The 12858-nt window shown below is 47.2% G+C and overlaps 1 protein-coding gene across 7 annotated transcripts in view; it reads right to left on the reverse strand.

Annotated features, from left to right (window-relative positions):
- Positions 1–12858, reverse strand: part of ATXN1 (ataxin 1) — a 282751-nt gene that overhangs the window by 178030 nt on the left and 91863 nt on the right. The window contains exon 4 of one of the 7 annotated variants that reach the window (XM_029052526.2): positions 5952–6065. The exons of the other annotated variants lie outside the window; for them this stretch is intronic. The gene's annotated coding sequence lies outside the window, so the exon portion shown is untranslated. The remainder of the gene's footprint in view (positions 1–5951; positions 6066–12858) is intronic. 7 annotated transcript variants of the gene reach the window in all.

The following is a 12858-nucleotide window of genomic DNA, read 5'->3' on the forward strand; positions in this document are numbered from 1 at the left end:
CTCTAAGCACCGGGGTAGATACAAGGTAATCCTTTTGGACACAGTTCCTGTCCCCCACGGGCCTCAGTCTTAATCCCCGATTTACAGATGAGGTAACAGGCACAGAGATGTGAAGCGACTTGCTCAAAGTCAAATAGCAGACAAGTGGCAGATCCTGAATTAGAACCCAGGTCCACTGACTCCCAGACCTGCTGTTTAATCTCCTAGGTCAGTATCCTTCTCTATGTATACTTATACTTTATTTTATAAATAAAACATTTCTACAGTCATTTGTATTTATTTAGAAATATGTATATCAATTTCAGGGATTTTAGTGCCCCTATTGTACTGACCCCAGTGCTCAAGTCCAGAGTAAGTGCTCAATCCATACTATTGATCTATTGAAATATGATGCCAATGTGCCTGCCACTAGACAAAACTGTCAGCCTTTGGGGGCATTCTATTTTGGGGGAGATATTCAAAGAAATAAATACAATCTTACATTGAAATGTTAGTTATGCGCAAATCACCAACTGGAGAGTCACAACCTTTGGGAATTTCCATCTCTTTCTTCCCAACAAGCTAGACGAACATCGACTGTCCAGATGCTGTCATCAGGTGGGCTCGAGGGAGAGGATGAGGGCGGCAGAAGGAGCAAGCCAAACAGGTCTTGAGTTACTCGAAGACTGACGCAGCTACTCTGTACATTCCCGAGATTAAATTTAAACAGACTTCACCTCGGTCGATGCAGAAAGCACCCCACTAAGCCCAAGGGGCCTGAGTCATGGTTGCACTGTAACTTGAACTTTTCCATTTTCCCAGCTTCTGTGAACTGAAATTTGCAATCTTTTTGCTGCTTCATCCATCGTTTTTGCCCCCAAGCCCATAAGGCATTTCTTTTCCCCATACCTTAACACTCATTGACACCTAAAAATCCACATTCACTTCCTGCCAAGTGGGGCTTTCAGGATGTTTCCAGCTGCGTCGGACTCCAAGAAATGTGGACACACAACAACCAGTAAGCGTCTGACATAATCAGGGAAGCCTTTGCCAAAGTCATCCTTAATGGCCGCCGCATCACCGGTTCCTCCTCTCCCTCCTCTCAAAGTTTACTTCAAATCCCAAAGTCAATCATTTGCATTTTTTGAGCACTTACTGTGTGCAGAGCACTGTACTAAGCACTTGAGAGTACAATATAACAGATCCATTCCCTGCCCGCAAAGAGCTTATAGTCTAGAGGGGAAGACGGACATTAATATAGGACATTAATATCAAGTGCAGCTCTGTACATTTTAAGTTTTGAGGGGCTAAGGGGGGGGGGATGAATAAAGAGAGCAAGTCGGGGCGACACGGAAGGGAGCTGAAGAAAAGGAAAAGAGGGCATAGTCGTAGAAGGCTTCTTGGAGGTGATATGCCTTCAAATAAGGCTGTGAGATTTTGAAAGAAGGCAAAAGGGATATGCCTATCTCCTTCAGGACATAAGGAACCGGGTTCATTTGTGACTGGGGAATGCACAAGCAGAGCAATATCGGGAGTTAAAGTTTCACCCCTTGTGACAGCCTTGTGACCTTTCTTTTTCCCCTCTTCTACGATAGATAAGTTTCCACGGGTCTGTGGTGATGCTACAAGGGTTTCCATCCCACAGCTCCTAATATTGAAAGGCATCAATTCCCAACCTAACCGGGTCAGAAAGTCCCATTCCTGTCCGGAGACCAAATCACCAGGTCTCCTTCCTCTCCCACTACGGGTTCTGAGTCCAAATCGATCAATCGTATTTATTGAGCATTTACTGTGTGCAGAGCACCGTCACAGGTTACAGCTTAAGAAATCACAATGTGTCTGCAGATCAGGTGCGATCTTTGCAAGACAGCCAAAGTTTGGGGCACTGCAAGACTACTATACAGCAACCATCTTCTCGCACTGACTGTTGGATGCCTTCAATCCATCATTAATTGAGTGCTGTGTGCACAGCAGCATAGTAAATGTTGTACTAAGAATTTCAGTCCTCTAGGCCTTAGAGGCTAAATGTAGGCTGCCCCCCAAAGTTTAGCCTGAAACAAAAGCGCTCTCGTGACACTAAGCCTGGCCAGGTGAAAGTTAAGGTCATTATTATGTCCAATGTGGGCTCCATCATCAATGGAGAGAAACAGGCCTCATGGCAAAGGTATTATGGGCCCCAGTGAATCTTTCCACTAGGCACGGGAGCACTGTGGCCTAGTTGAAAGAGCCACAGAGAACCAAATCTATGGTAGGCAGAGAATGTGTCTGTTGTATTGTTGTGTTGAAAGAGAAGCAGTGTAGCATAGCGGAAAAGAGCACAGGCCTGGGAGTCAGAGGTCTGGGGTTCTAGTTCCAGCTCTGCCACTTGGAGGCCCAGAGAAGTTGCGGCTTGCCCAAGGTCACACGGCAGACGTTACCTCATCTGTAAAATGGGGGTTAAGGCTGTGAGCCCCATGGGGGACAGGGACTGTGTCCAAACAGATCTACCCCAGCGCTTAGAACAGGGCCTGACACCTAGTAAGGGCTTAACGAATACCATAAAAACATAAAAAAAATCCTTTCCCAAATGCTTAGTGCAGTGCTCTACACAGAGTAAATGCTCAATAAAGACCACTGATTGATTGCTAACAGGGTCCCCCTTCTCATTCCTTCACGGGGAATTGCAAATGGGTCAACGGGAACGCCACCGAGAGCCATTACTTCCGTACTTCGGCACACCATTTTCTGCCCAAATCTTTCGAGTTGCTAATAATTACAAATGGGTTTCCTAGGTAATGAACTAAAAAAAGAGTTCATGAAGTCACAAACATTCCAGCCCGGAGGAGAGATGAACACATAATGATATTTGTCAGAGGAGACGTTCAACGGGAATGACGGCAATAGGAATCTGCTCCGAGAGAGGGTAATTCAAGGCACAAAAGAGGCAGATGGAATTCTTAGCAGTGAAGATAGAAATAGAAAGAATGTGAAATGGGCCTGACCATCTATAAAGCCTGCATTTTTGTAAAAGGTGGGGAATTTCTAATAAGAAATGTTTTTGCCTACAGCACGAGATTCCCCTTCTAGACAGTAAGCTCGTTGTGGGCAGGGAATGTTTACCAACTCTGTTACATATTTAAATAAAATAAAAATAAATGTTGGTATTTGTTAAGCGCTTACTATGTGCAGAGCACTGTTCTAAGCGCTGGGGTAAACACAGGGGAATCAGGTAGTCCCACGTGGGGCTCACAGTCTTAATCCCCATTTTACAGATGAGGGAACTGAGGCACAGAGAAGTTAAGTGACTTGCCCACAGTCACACAGCTGACAAGTGGCAGAGCTGGGATTTGAACTCATGAGCCCTGACTCCAAAGCCCGTGCTCTTTCCACTGCGCCACGCTGCTTCTCTTCTCTTACTCTTCCAAGCGCATAATACAGTACCCTGCACAAAGTAAATGCTCAGTAGATACCACGGATAGATTGTTTCCCCATTGTCTCAAGACTAGACAACAGGCAGAAAGTCAGGTTACAAGTACAGATGTTTCAGACAATGACATTCACCATCCCTGCTCACTGTCTCGGCCTGGAGTTTGATGCCCCACGCCTGGTACTTGCTGCCTCAACTGTTCTTTAAATAATGATGATTAATAATAATAAAAATACTAGTAATAATGCTTTAAGTGCCTACTGTGGGCCGACCATTGTGCTAAGTGCTAGGGGAAAAAGAATACAACCAAATTGGACACCATCCCTGTCCCTCAATGAGGCTCACAGACAAAGTGGAAGGGACGAACCCTATTTTATAGATGAGGAAACTGGAGGCACACAGATGCCATGTGACTTGCCAGCATCACACACCAAGCAGGTGGTAGAACTGGGGTTAGAATCCAGGTCTCTTGACACTCAATCAATTGTATTTATTGAGAACTTACTACGTGCAGAGCACTGTACAAAGCGCTTGGGAGACTACTGCTAACTGTGCCTACTTTCCGCTAGCCCATGTTGTTCCAGCGTGAGAAGCAGCGTGGCTCAGTGGAAAGAGCACGGGCTTTGGAGTCAGAGGTCATGAGTTCGAATCCCCGCTCTGCCACTTGTCAGCTGTGTGACTGTGGGCGAGTCACTTAACTTCTCTGTGCCTCAGTTACCTCATCTGTAAAATGAGGATTAAGACTGTGAGCCCCACGTGGGACAACCTGACTCCCCTGTGTCTACCCCAGCGCTTAGAACACTGCCCTGCACATAGTAAGCGCTTAACAAATACCAACATTATTATTCCAGGAGTTTGGGGAGCAGTTTCTCTACCCATCCAAGCCTTTCTGGCTCACCCCCAGTTCATGAACCTTGGCCTCCAGTCACACAGTAAAGGATTTCATCCAATCTCTTGGGGCTGAACTGTACAGCTCACGGCAAACACTGCATTCAGCCTAAAATGGTGCCGGATTTACCAAATATCTATTCATTCAATCGTATTTATTAAGTGTTTACTGTTTGCAGAGTACTGCACTAAGTGCTTGGGAAAGTACAATACAACAGTAAACCGTGACAATCCCTGCCACAACGAGCTCACAGTCCAGAGTCTAAATATTCACCACAGTGTGGCTGCCAGGCAGCACAGATTGGCTCTACCACTTGCCTTCTGTGTGACTTTGGGCAAGTCGCGTCACTTCCCCGGGCCTCAGTTCTCTCATCTGTAAAGTGGAGATTAAGACTGTGAGCTCCATGTGGGACAGGGACTGTGTCCATCCTGATTAGCTTGTGTCTACCCAAGCACTTACAACAATGCCTGGCATATAATAAGCACCTAAAAAATACCAGAAACAAACTAACAGGGGAAATTAACTGTCAAATTAATCTCCCCTTTTGGATAACCTCAGATTCTAGAAACAGCACGGCCTGGTGACGAGAGCGTGGGCCTGGGAGTCAGAAGAACCTGAGTTCTAGTCCCTGCTCTGCCACCTGTGTGACATTAGGCAAGTTGCAACTTCCCTGGGTCTCAGTTCACCCGTAAAATGGGGATTAAGACCAAGTCCCATGTGGAACGTGGACTGTGTCCAACCCGATTTGTTTTATCTACTCCAGTGTAGGCAGTGCCTTAGCGGAAAGAGCAGGGGCTTGGGAGTCGGAGGAAGTGGGTTCCAATCTTGCCTCGGCCACTTGTCTTTGGTGTGACCTTGGGCAAGCCACTCTCTGTGCCTCAGTGACCTCGTCTGTAAAATAGGGATTAAGACTGTGAGCCCCACACGGGGCAACCGGATTACCTTGTATCTACCCCTGCGCTCAGAAAAGTAATTGGCACATTTTAAGTGCCTAACAAATACCATAATAATTATTATTATTCATTCAATTGTATTTATTGAGCACTTACCGTGTGCAGAGCACTGTACTGAGTGCTTGGAAAGTACAAGTGCCTGGCACAGAGTAAGCATTTAGATGTCATTAAAAAAAAAAAAGATTTCAAAATGTTGGAACAGAAAAAACAATGCTATGGCAGCTGATAGCAAAAAGAATAGAAGCATCAAAAAGCAAAAACTACTACTAATAATGGTATTGCATTGTGCTAAATGTTGGGATAGCTACAAGATAATCAAAACATATTCCCTGACCTGCACTGGGACCACAAAGAGGGAAGGGGAAAAGTGGTATTCTATTCCCCTTTTACAGATAAAAAAAAACTGAGGCCCAGAGAAATGAAGCGGCTTGCCCAAGATCACAGAGAAGGCAAATGCCGGAGGAAGGATTAGAACCCGGGTCCTCAACTACGAGTCCCGTGCTCTTTCCACTTGGCCACGCAGCTTCTCAATCTGCATGACGGTGGGTGCAGCTAAACGGAAGTGTTGAAGGCAGCCACCGGGTGGACGCGAGCTGAAACGTAGAGCTGAACCGAGGTATCCCTCCTGGGGCGAGTGGCTTTCGAAAGGGAAAAACATCCCCTAATCCCGGGAAAGAACGGCAACTTTGTTTTAAGAGTTCGGTTAACTCCTAGTCTGACTCACCTTCTCCTTTCTGAATCCTTTCCTCTTCGAGTGCATCATCTTCTCTCTCCCTCTCTCCTCTTCCTCCTCTCGCTGCCAATTGTCAATCATTCATAGAAAGGGGAGCTGGAGAGTCTGGATAATGGAATTCACAGATAATCCCCAAATCTCATTTTATCCAGCGGTTCCAGCCTCTTCTCCAGTAATCCTTAACCGGAGTTGTTTGCGAAGAACAAAACGAACTAGCTTGAGAGTTGCTTCGTTTCTGCTATTCCTGTTCTTCCCATCTCCCTCTGGTAGCTATGGAGTGGTAGTAATCTGCACATTGGGTATACGAACTATACCATTGGGTATACGTACTATACGAGAAGCAGCGTGGCTCAGTGGAAAGAGCCCGGGCCTGGGAGTCAGAGGTCATGAGTTCGAATCCCGGCTCTGCCACTTGTCAGCTGGGTGACTGTGGGCGAGTCACTTCACTCCTCTGTGCCTCAGTTACCTCATCTGTAAAATGGGGATTAAGACTGTGAGCCTCACGTGGGACGACCCGATGACCCCGTATCTACCCCAGCGCTTAGAACAGTGCTCGGCACATAGTAAGCGCTTAACAAATACCAACATTATTATTACCACCAGTTTGGGAATACAAAACAAACCAGCGGCCCATCGCTTGCCCACATGGAGCTTACACTCTATTAGGGGGAGACCACACTGGCTACCTAAGATGACTCACTCTCCATCACTGTCTCCTCTTCACTTGTTTTACCACATCCGCTCCCCCGACCCCCATTTTCATTCAACCTCGCCGCTTCTGGCTCCCGATACGTGGCCAACGGAAATGGCATCTGTTAAGCACTGAGTGCTCAGGTGGATTCAACGTCATGAGCTCTGACACGGTGCCCGCCCCTCACGGGGGCTCACTATCTCCCTCATTCCCATTTTATAGATAAGGAAACCGAGGCAGAGGTGAGGTGACCGAACTGAGGTCACGGAGCACGCCGGTGGCGGACTTGGGATTCAAATCCAGGTTCCCGGACTCCCCGTTCTGTGCCGGCACCGGCACCCACCTGCTTCCTCAAATATCAAGGCTCATGAATTTCTTGAAGATTTCGCCTCCCGGGTTGGGTCTGGGATGTCTCTCAGCAGGAAACTTCACAGCTTGAGAACCAGCTGCATTTTAAAAAATAATCTAAACTAAATTAGCTTTTTACACCTAACAACAGCATGAGTACAATAAGGGGAAATCGTCGAAAAAGGAAAACAAAACGAAGAAAAACTAACGACCACGATACTAGCAATCCCACACCGTTTCTTAAATCGTGGAGCTACCCGCTTTCAATCCCTCCGTTGTAGGCTCTCGAAGGGTCACTCAAAATAAATAGTACAGCGCCTGGCACATAGTAAGCACTTAAATACCACAATTAGTATTATTATTAATAATAAATGGGGAGCAGATGGAGAAGCACCGTGGTCCGGTGGAAAGAGCACAGATTTGAGAGTCAAGAGACCTGGGTCCTAATCCCGGTTCCGCCGCTTGCCTCGTGTGCTCTGTGCCTCAGTTTCCTCATCTGTCAAATGGATATTCCGCACCCTGCTCCTACTTGGACTGTGAGCCCGACGACGTTGGATGGGGACCGTATCTGCTCTGATTATATTGTATCCACCCCAGGGCTTGGCACATAGTAAATGCTTGACAAATACCCAGGGGGAAAACAAGTTTTCCAAATTTGGCCAATCACTCCCCACAGTCCTTTAAAAGCTTTGAAGCCAAACTTCCTTAGAAGCCCAAAGGTACTGTCTGTGCTATTCTGCTCAAATGACAACAGGGAAAGAGAGAGACAGAGAAAGAGAGAAAGAAAGAGAGAAAATTCCAAGAACTACATGACTCATCTATTATTATTCATCGGTTTTTGGAGCCCAGAATGGAATGACTGTCAACTTAAAATGACAGGATTATTTTCTAACTGCTTCATGATGTAAATTGCTTTCAGAGACACAGGTGGTGGAAAAAACAGCAAAAAGTCCAGCACTGACCCTTCCATTTTCCTTAAGTAGAATGGCAAATTTACTGAAACCCTCAAGGTACCTCAGAGGGGGAAAAAGAGTGAGCGTGTGTGTATACGTACACATGTACGTGTGTTGGGTGGAGGGGGTGGAGGGGTATTCCTGTAGTGTTTTCTTAGCTACAAAACACCCGTCCCAGACCTGTCATGTTCTGGATTTGGGCCTGTCTGGCAGACATAAAAAGCAAGAAGGCCTCTTATGAGAACCAGTGTGGACTTGTGGAAATAACACTGGCATGGGAGTCCAAGATTCTGGGTTCGAATCCCAGCTCTGCCACTTACTTGGGCAAGTCACTGAGCTTCTCTGTGCCTCAGTTCCCCCATCTGTAAAATGGGGATGCAATATCAATTCTCCCACCCATTTCAACCGTTAGCCCTTTGTGAGACCGGGGATGTGTCCGTCATGATTAGTTTATATCTACCTCAGAGTTTAGTACAGCGGTTGGTACATAGTAAGCGCTTAAATGCCACAGTTAATTCCATCATTTTAGGAGACTGAAGCCGGGGTTTCCGAGAGCTGTTTAATGGTGAAAAAGGTGGAGATATGGTTCAAAGTAGATAATAAGAATAAGAATAGTAATAAGAATGGTATCTGCTGATCTCTTGCTACACACCAAGCACTATGCTCGGCACTGGGATAGAGACAAGATAATCAGATCAGACAAAGTCTCTGTCCCAAATGGGACTCAGTCTGAGGGGGCTGGAGAATGGGTATTTCAGCTCCACTTTAAAGTTGAGGAAATGGGCACAGAGAAGATACGTGACTTGGCCAAGGTCACACAGCAGGCAAGTGGAAGAGCTGGAATCAGAACCCAGATCTTCTGACTCCCAGCACTGCTTCACAAAACCTGTTCCTCTTACCGAACCTTCCTGAGTTCCTGCCGTAGACGTCGCCTGAGCATCTCCTGGGTGTGTCTTCTCCTCCCCCCAAGAGTGGTTGAAATAACATTTTATTGAGCATCCACTGGACGCAGTGCACTGAACACTTGAAAAGTCCCAACTATGGAGATTAACAGAATCCCCACATAAGGAAGTCACCCTCTGAGAAAACAAAACTCTGTTCCTGGGTCCCTACAGAAAAATACGATCCTGCGTACAGGTATAGGAACATACACCTAACCTCCTAGCCGCATATCCCTTAAATTCTTCTAGCTCACTTTTTGAGGGGCAAAGAATAACTTGCCATTCCGCTCCCTGGCTTCTCCCCTAAAAAGTAGAAGATTGGAGCACCGTGGCCTAGTGGATAGAGCACAGGCCTGGGAGTCAGAAGAAGGGCCTGGGTCCTAATGCTGGCTCCTCCACTTGTCTGCTGTGTGACCTTGGCCAAGTCACTTCTCCGGGTCTCACCACATCTGTAAAACGGAGATTAAGACTGTGAGCCCAATGAGGGACAGGGACTGTGTCCAACCCAATTACCTTGTATCTTCACCAGCACTTAGTACAGTGCCTGGCACATAGTAAGCACTCAAATACCACAATTATTATTACAACCAGCACAGTATGCTCTCTAGAGTTTTCTTGATTCACCCACCTGATTCACAGACCCACGCAAGCACTCTCTTGGCGTGTACAAAATTCCCTCTACTCCGAAACTACATCCTGGGGGCGGATCAAAAGGCAAACGTAAAGCAGGGGCTGGGAGAAATGCCACCAAATAGGGAATTTCCAAACCCAACAAGTGCCCATCTTGCACAATGTCCGGGACAGCGAGATAAGAGAAGATCTGAGTAGCCTCCGGAAAACGCTCCACTTGGGATCCCTGAGACTCAAACGGTGGAACGGTCGAAGAGCCCACCGGGGCGTTTGGAGTCGTTGACAGGAATAAAGGAGAGAGGAGGGTGGCCTAGTGGAAAGAGCCCGGCCCTGGGAGTCAGAGGACCCGGGTTTTCATCCCGGCTTCGCTGGTAAGTCACTTCACTGGGCCTCAGTTTCCTCATCTGTAAAATGGGGTTTCAATCCCGTTTCTCCCTCCTATTTAGACTGGGAGCCCCAAGTGGGCCAGCAACGTATCCGAATGGTTTGTATCTATCCCGGTGCTTAGAACCGCGCGTGACGCAAAGAACGCTTAATACCATTTAGAAACGAAGAGGACCTGGAAGATAAGCCTACTTGCAAAATCAGTTCCTAACAGGACCGTATCACGTGGAAAAGACGGCGCTGGGAAAGCCAGATGACACTCTGGCCGGGAGACTTCACCGGCCAATCAGCTTTCGGGAAGCGGGTTACACTTCTGGGATCGCTTAGGGCTCCCGGAACAACAGGGAATTGGAGGAAGTGCGGTTTCAACCGGCAGCAGAACTGGCTCGGGGAGAAATCCGAAAATAACACCTCCACTCCAGTCCGCCGACACGCTCGCTTTAATTGCGGCTCATTAGCGATGTAAATAGAAGAATCATGTCTACTACCGTCCCAACTCCGCAGTGTGAAACGGAACCGCGGCCCCCTTCGGCAAGGGAGCCCGTAGGTTTGGTGATTTAAGGAATCGAACAGAGAGGCAGAAGGGAGTGATTCATGCCGGCTCAATGTGCGACTCTCACATGTCACTGCCTGTCACTGGACACCAGCGGTGGGGGATGGGGGATATGATTCACTTCAAAAGTTAGTAAAAGGAAGAAAGACAGGGCGGTTGAAAAGCCAAGTTTTTTTTTTTTAAAAAAACCCAAAAACCCTTTAAAATTGAACTGTTATCCAGGCAGCCCGTCAGAAACACAGGCCTGCCGGCTAGAACGCAGCAAGGTGCTTTGAACCCAGCGGGGGCTGACGCTGAAGTTAGGGGTGACTCAATTCTGAGAAGGAGAAGGAAATTATGCACCCTCCCGGAAAAAGAATTTCATCTTGAATGGGTAATGCAATTTCATTTCAGATGGAGGCAAGAACAAAGTTTGTCACTCTGACGCTAGTTTCCCCTGCTAGTTTCAGCCCGGCCTTGCCATCTCAGCACTCCAGCTGCAACTCACTCCTACTTGGGAATTCCTCTGCACAACGTTTCAGATTTTCCCTTTCACTAAACTTCATTTCAATCTCCCACCAGTTCTAAGAAATGTCCTTCCAGATTGCTCTTGGCCAACCGTGTTGTTATTGCACCAAATCCCTTCACTAGGGAGAAGCAGCGTGGCCTTCCTAGTGGAGAGCGCACGGGCCTGGGAGTCAGAGGGCCTGGGTTCTAATCCCAGCTCTGCCACTGGTCTGCTGTGAGATCTTGGGCCGGTCATTTCACTTCTCTGTGCCTCAGTTCCCTCATCCTCAAAATGGGGGGGTTAAGATTGTGAGCCTAGGATGTCTATTTGTATTTAGGTCTTTCTCTCCCTTCTATACTGTGAGCTCATTGTGGGCAGGGATTGTCATTCTTTATTGTTGTACTGTACTTTCCCCAGTGCTTAGTACAGTGCTCCGCACACAGTAAATGCTTAATAAATACGATCGAATGAATGTGCCCAACCCTATTATCTTGTATCAACCCCAGCTCTTAGTACAGTGCCTGGCACCTAGTAAGCGCTTGACAAATACCACAGTTATTTTTTATTAGGGAGAGGAAAAATGGACGGTGCCCTTCCTTGGAACCAGGTTGTGCCCGTAGGGACAAATGGTGAGAGGCAGAGGCTGGCTAGGGTACCGGATGACTGAGTTGGGGGATGCGTCTGTCGTCGTATTGTACTCCCCCAAGTGCTTAGTACAGCGCTTCGCACACAGTAAGTGCTCAAAAAATACAATTGAGTGGGTGAGGGAAAGAATCTCCTCCAGTCCATGCCCTCTGGAGACGATACCAGAAACCAGGCAATAAAATTACTGCCTCTATCTTTTGCTCCCTTCTCGTGATTTGATAATAATAATGGTAGTATGTAAGTGTTTATTACGTATCAAGCACTGGGGAAGATACAAGCTAATCAGGTTGGACACAGTCCCTGTCCCACCTGGGGCTCACAGTCTTAATCCCCATTTTATAGATAACGGAGGCCCAGAGAAGTTAAGCGACTTGCCCAAGGTCATACGGCTGACGAGTGGCAGAGTAGGGATTAGAACCCAGGTCCTTTTGGACTCCCAAGCCTGTGCTCTAGACACTACGCCACGCCGGAAGTCTCTCTCGCGAGATTGGAAGGTCCTTGAGACCAGGGATGGTGTGAACTACTTCTACTGAACTCCTATTAGTAATAATAACGGTATTTGTTAAGCGCTATGTGCCAGGCACTGTACTAAGCGTATAGTGCTCTGCACAGAGTAAGCAGCATGGCCTACTGGAGTTTGGGCCTGGGAGTCAGAGGATCTGTGTTCTAATCCTGACTGTCAATTCATTCAATCGTACTTGAGCGCTTACTGTGTGTAAAGCGCTATACTAAATGCTTGAAAGAGTACAATAACAGACACATTCCTGCCCACAACGAGCTCAGTCAGGAGGGGGAGACAGATGTTAATATAGATAAATAAATTACAGATATATACATATGTGCTGTGGGGATGGACGAATGAAAGAGCAAGTAAGAGTGGTGCAGAAGCAAGTGGGAGAAGAGAAGGACTTAGTCAGGGAAGGCTTCTTGGAGGAGATTCAAAAAGGCTTTGAAGTGGGGGAGAGCAATTATCTGTCTGATAGGAGGAGGGAGGGCATTCCAGGCCAGACCTAGGATGGGGGCGAGAGGTCGCTGGTGAGATAGACAAGATCGAGGTACAGTGAGAAGGTCAGCATTAGAGGGGATGGGTTTTTACTAGGAAAGTAGCGAGGTGAGATAGGAGGGGATAAGGTGATTAAGTGCTTTAAAGCCAATGGTGAGTAGCTTTTGATGCGGAGGTGGATGGGCAACCACTGAAGTTTCTTGAGGAAACCAACTGCTGACTGTGTAACCTTGGCCAAGGCACTTAACTTCTCTGAGTCTGTT

Source organism: Ornithorhynchus anatinus, chromosome X2 (assembly GCF_004115215.2).
Source record: "Ornithorhynchus anatinus isolate Pmale09 chromosome X2, mOrnAna1.pri.v4, whole genome shotgun sequence".
Lineage (NCBI taxonomy): Eukaryota > Metazoa > Chordata > Mammalia > Monotremata > Ornithorhynchidae > Ornithorhynchus > Ornithorhynchus anatinus.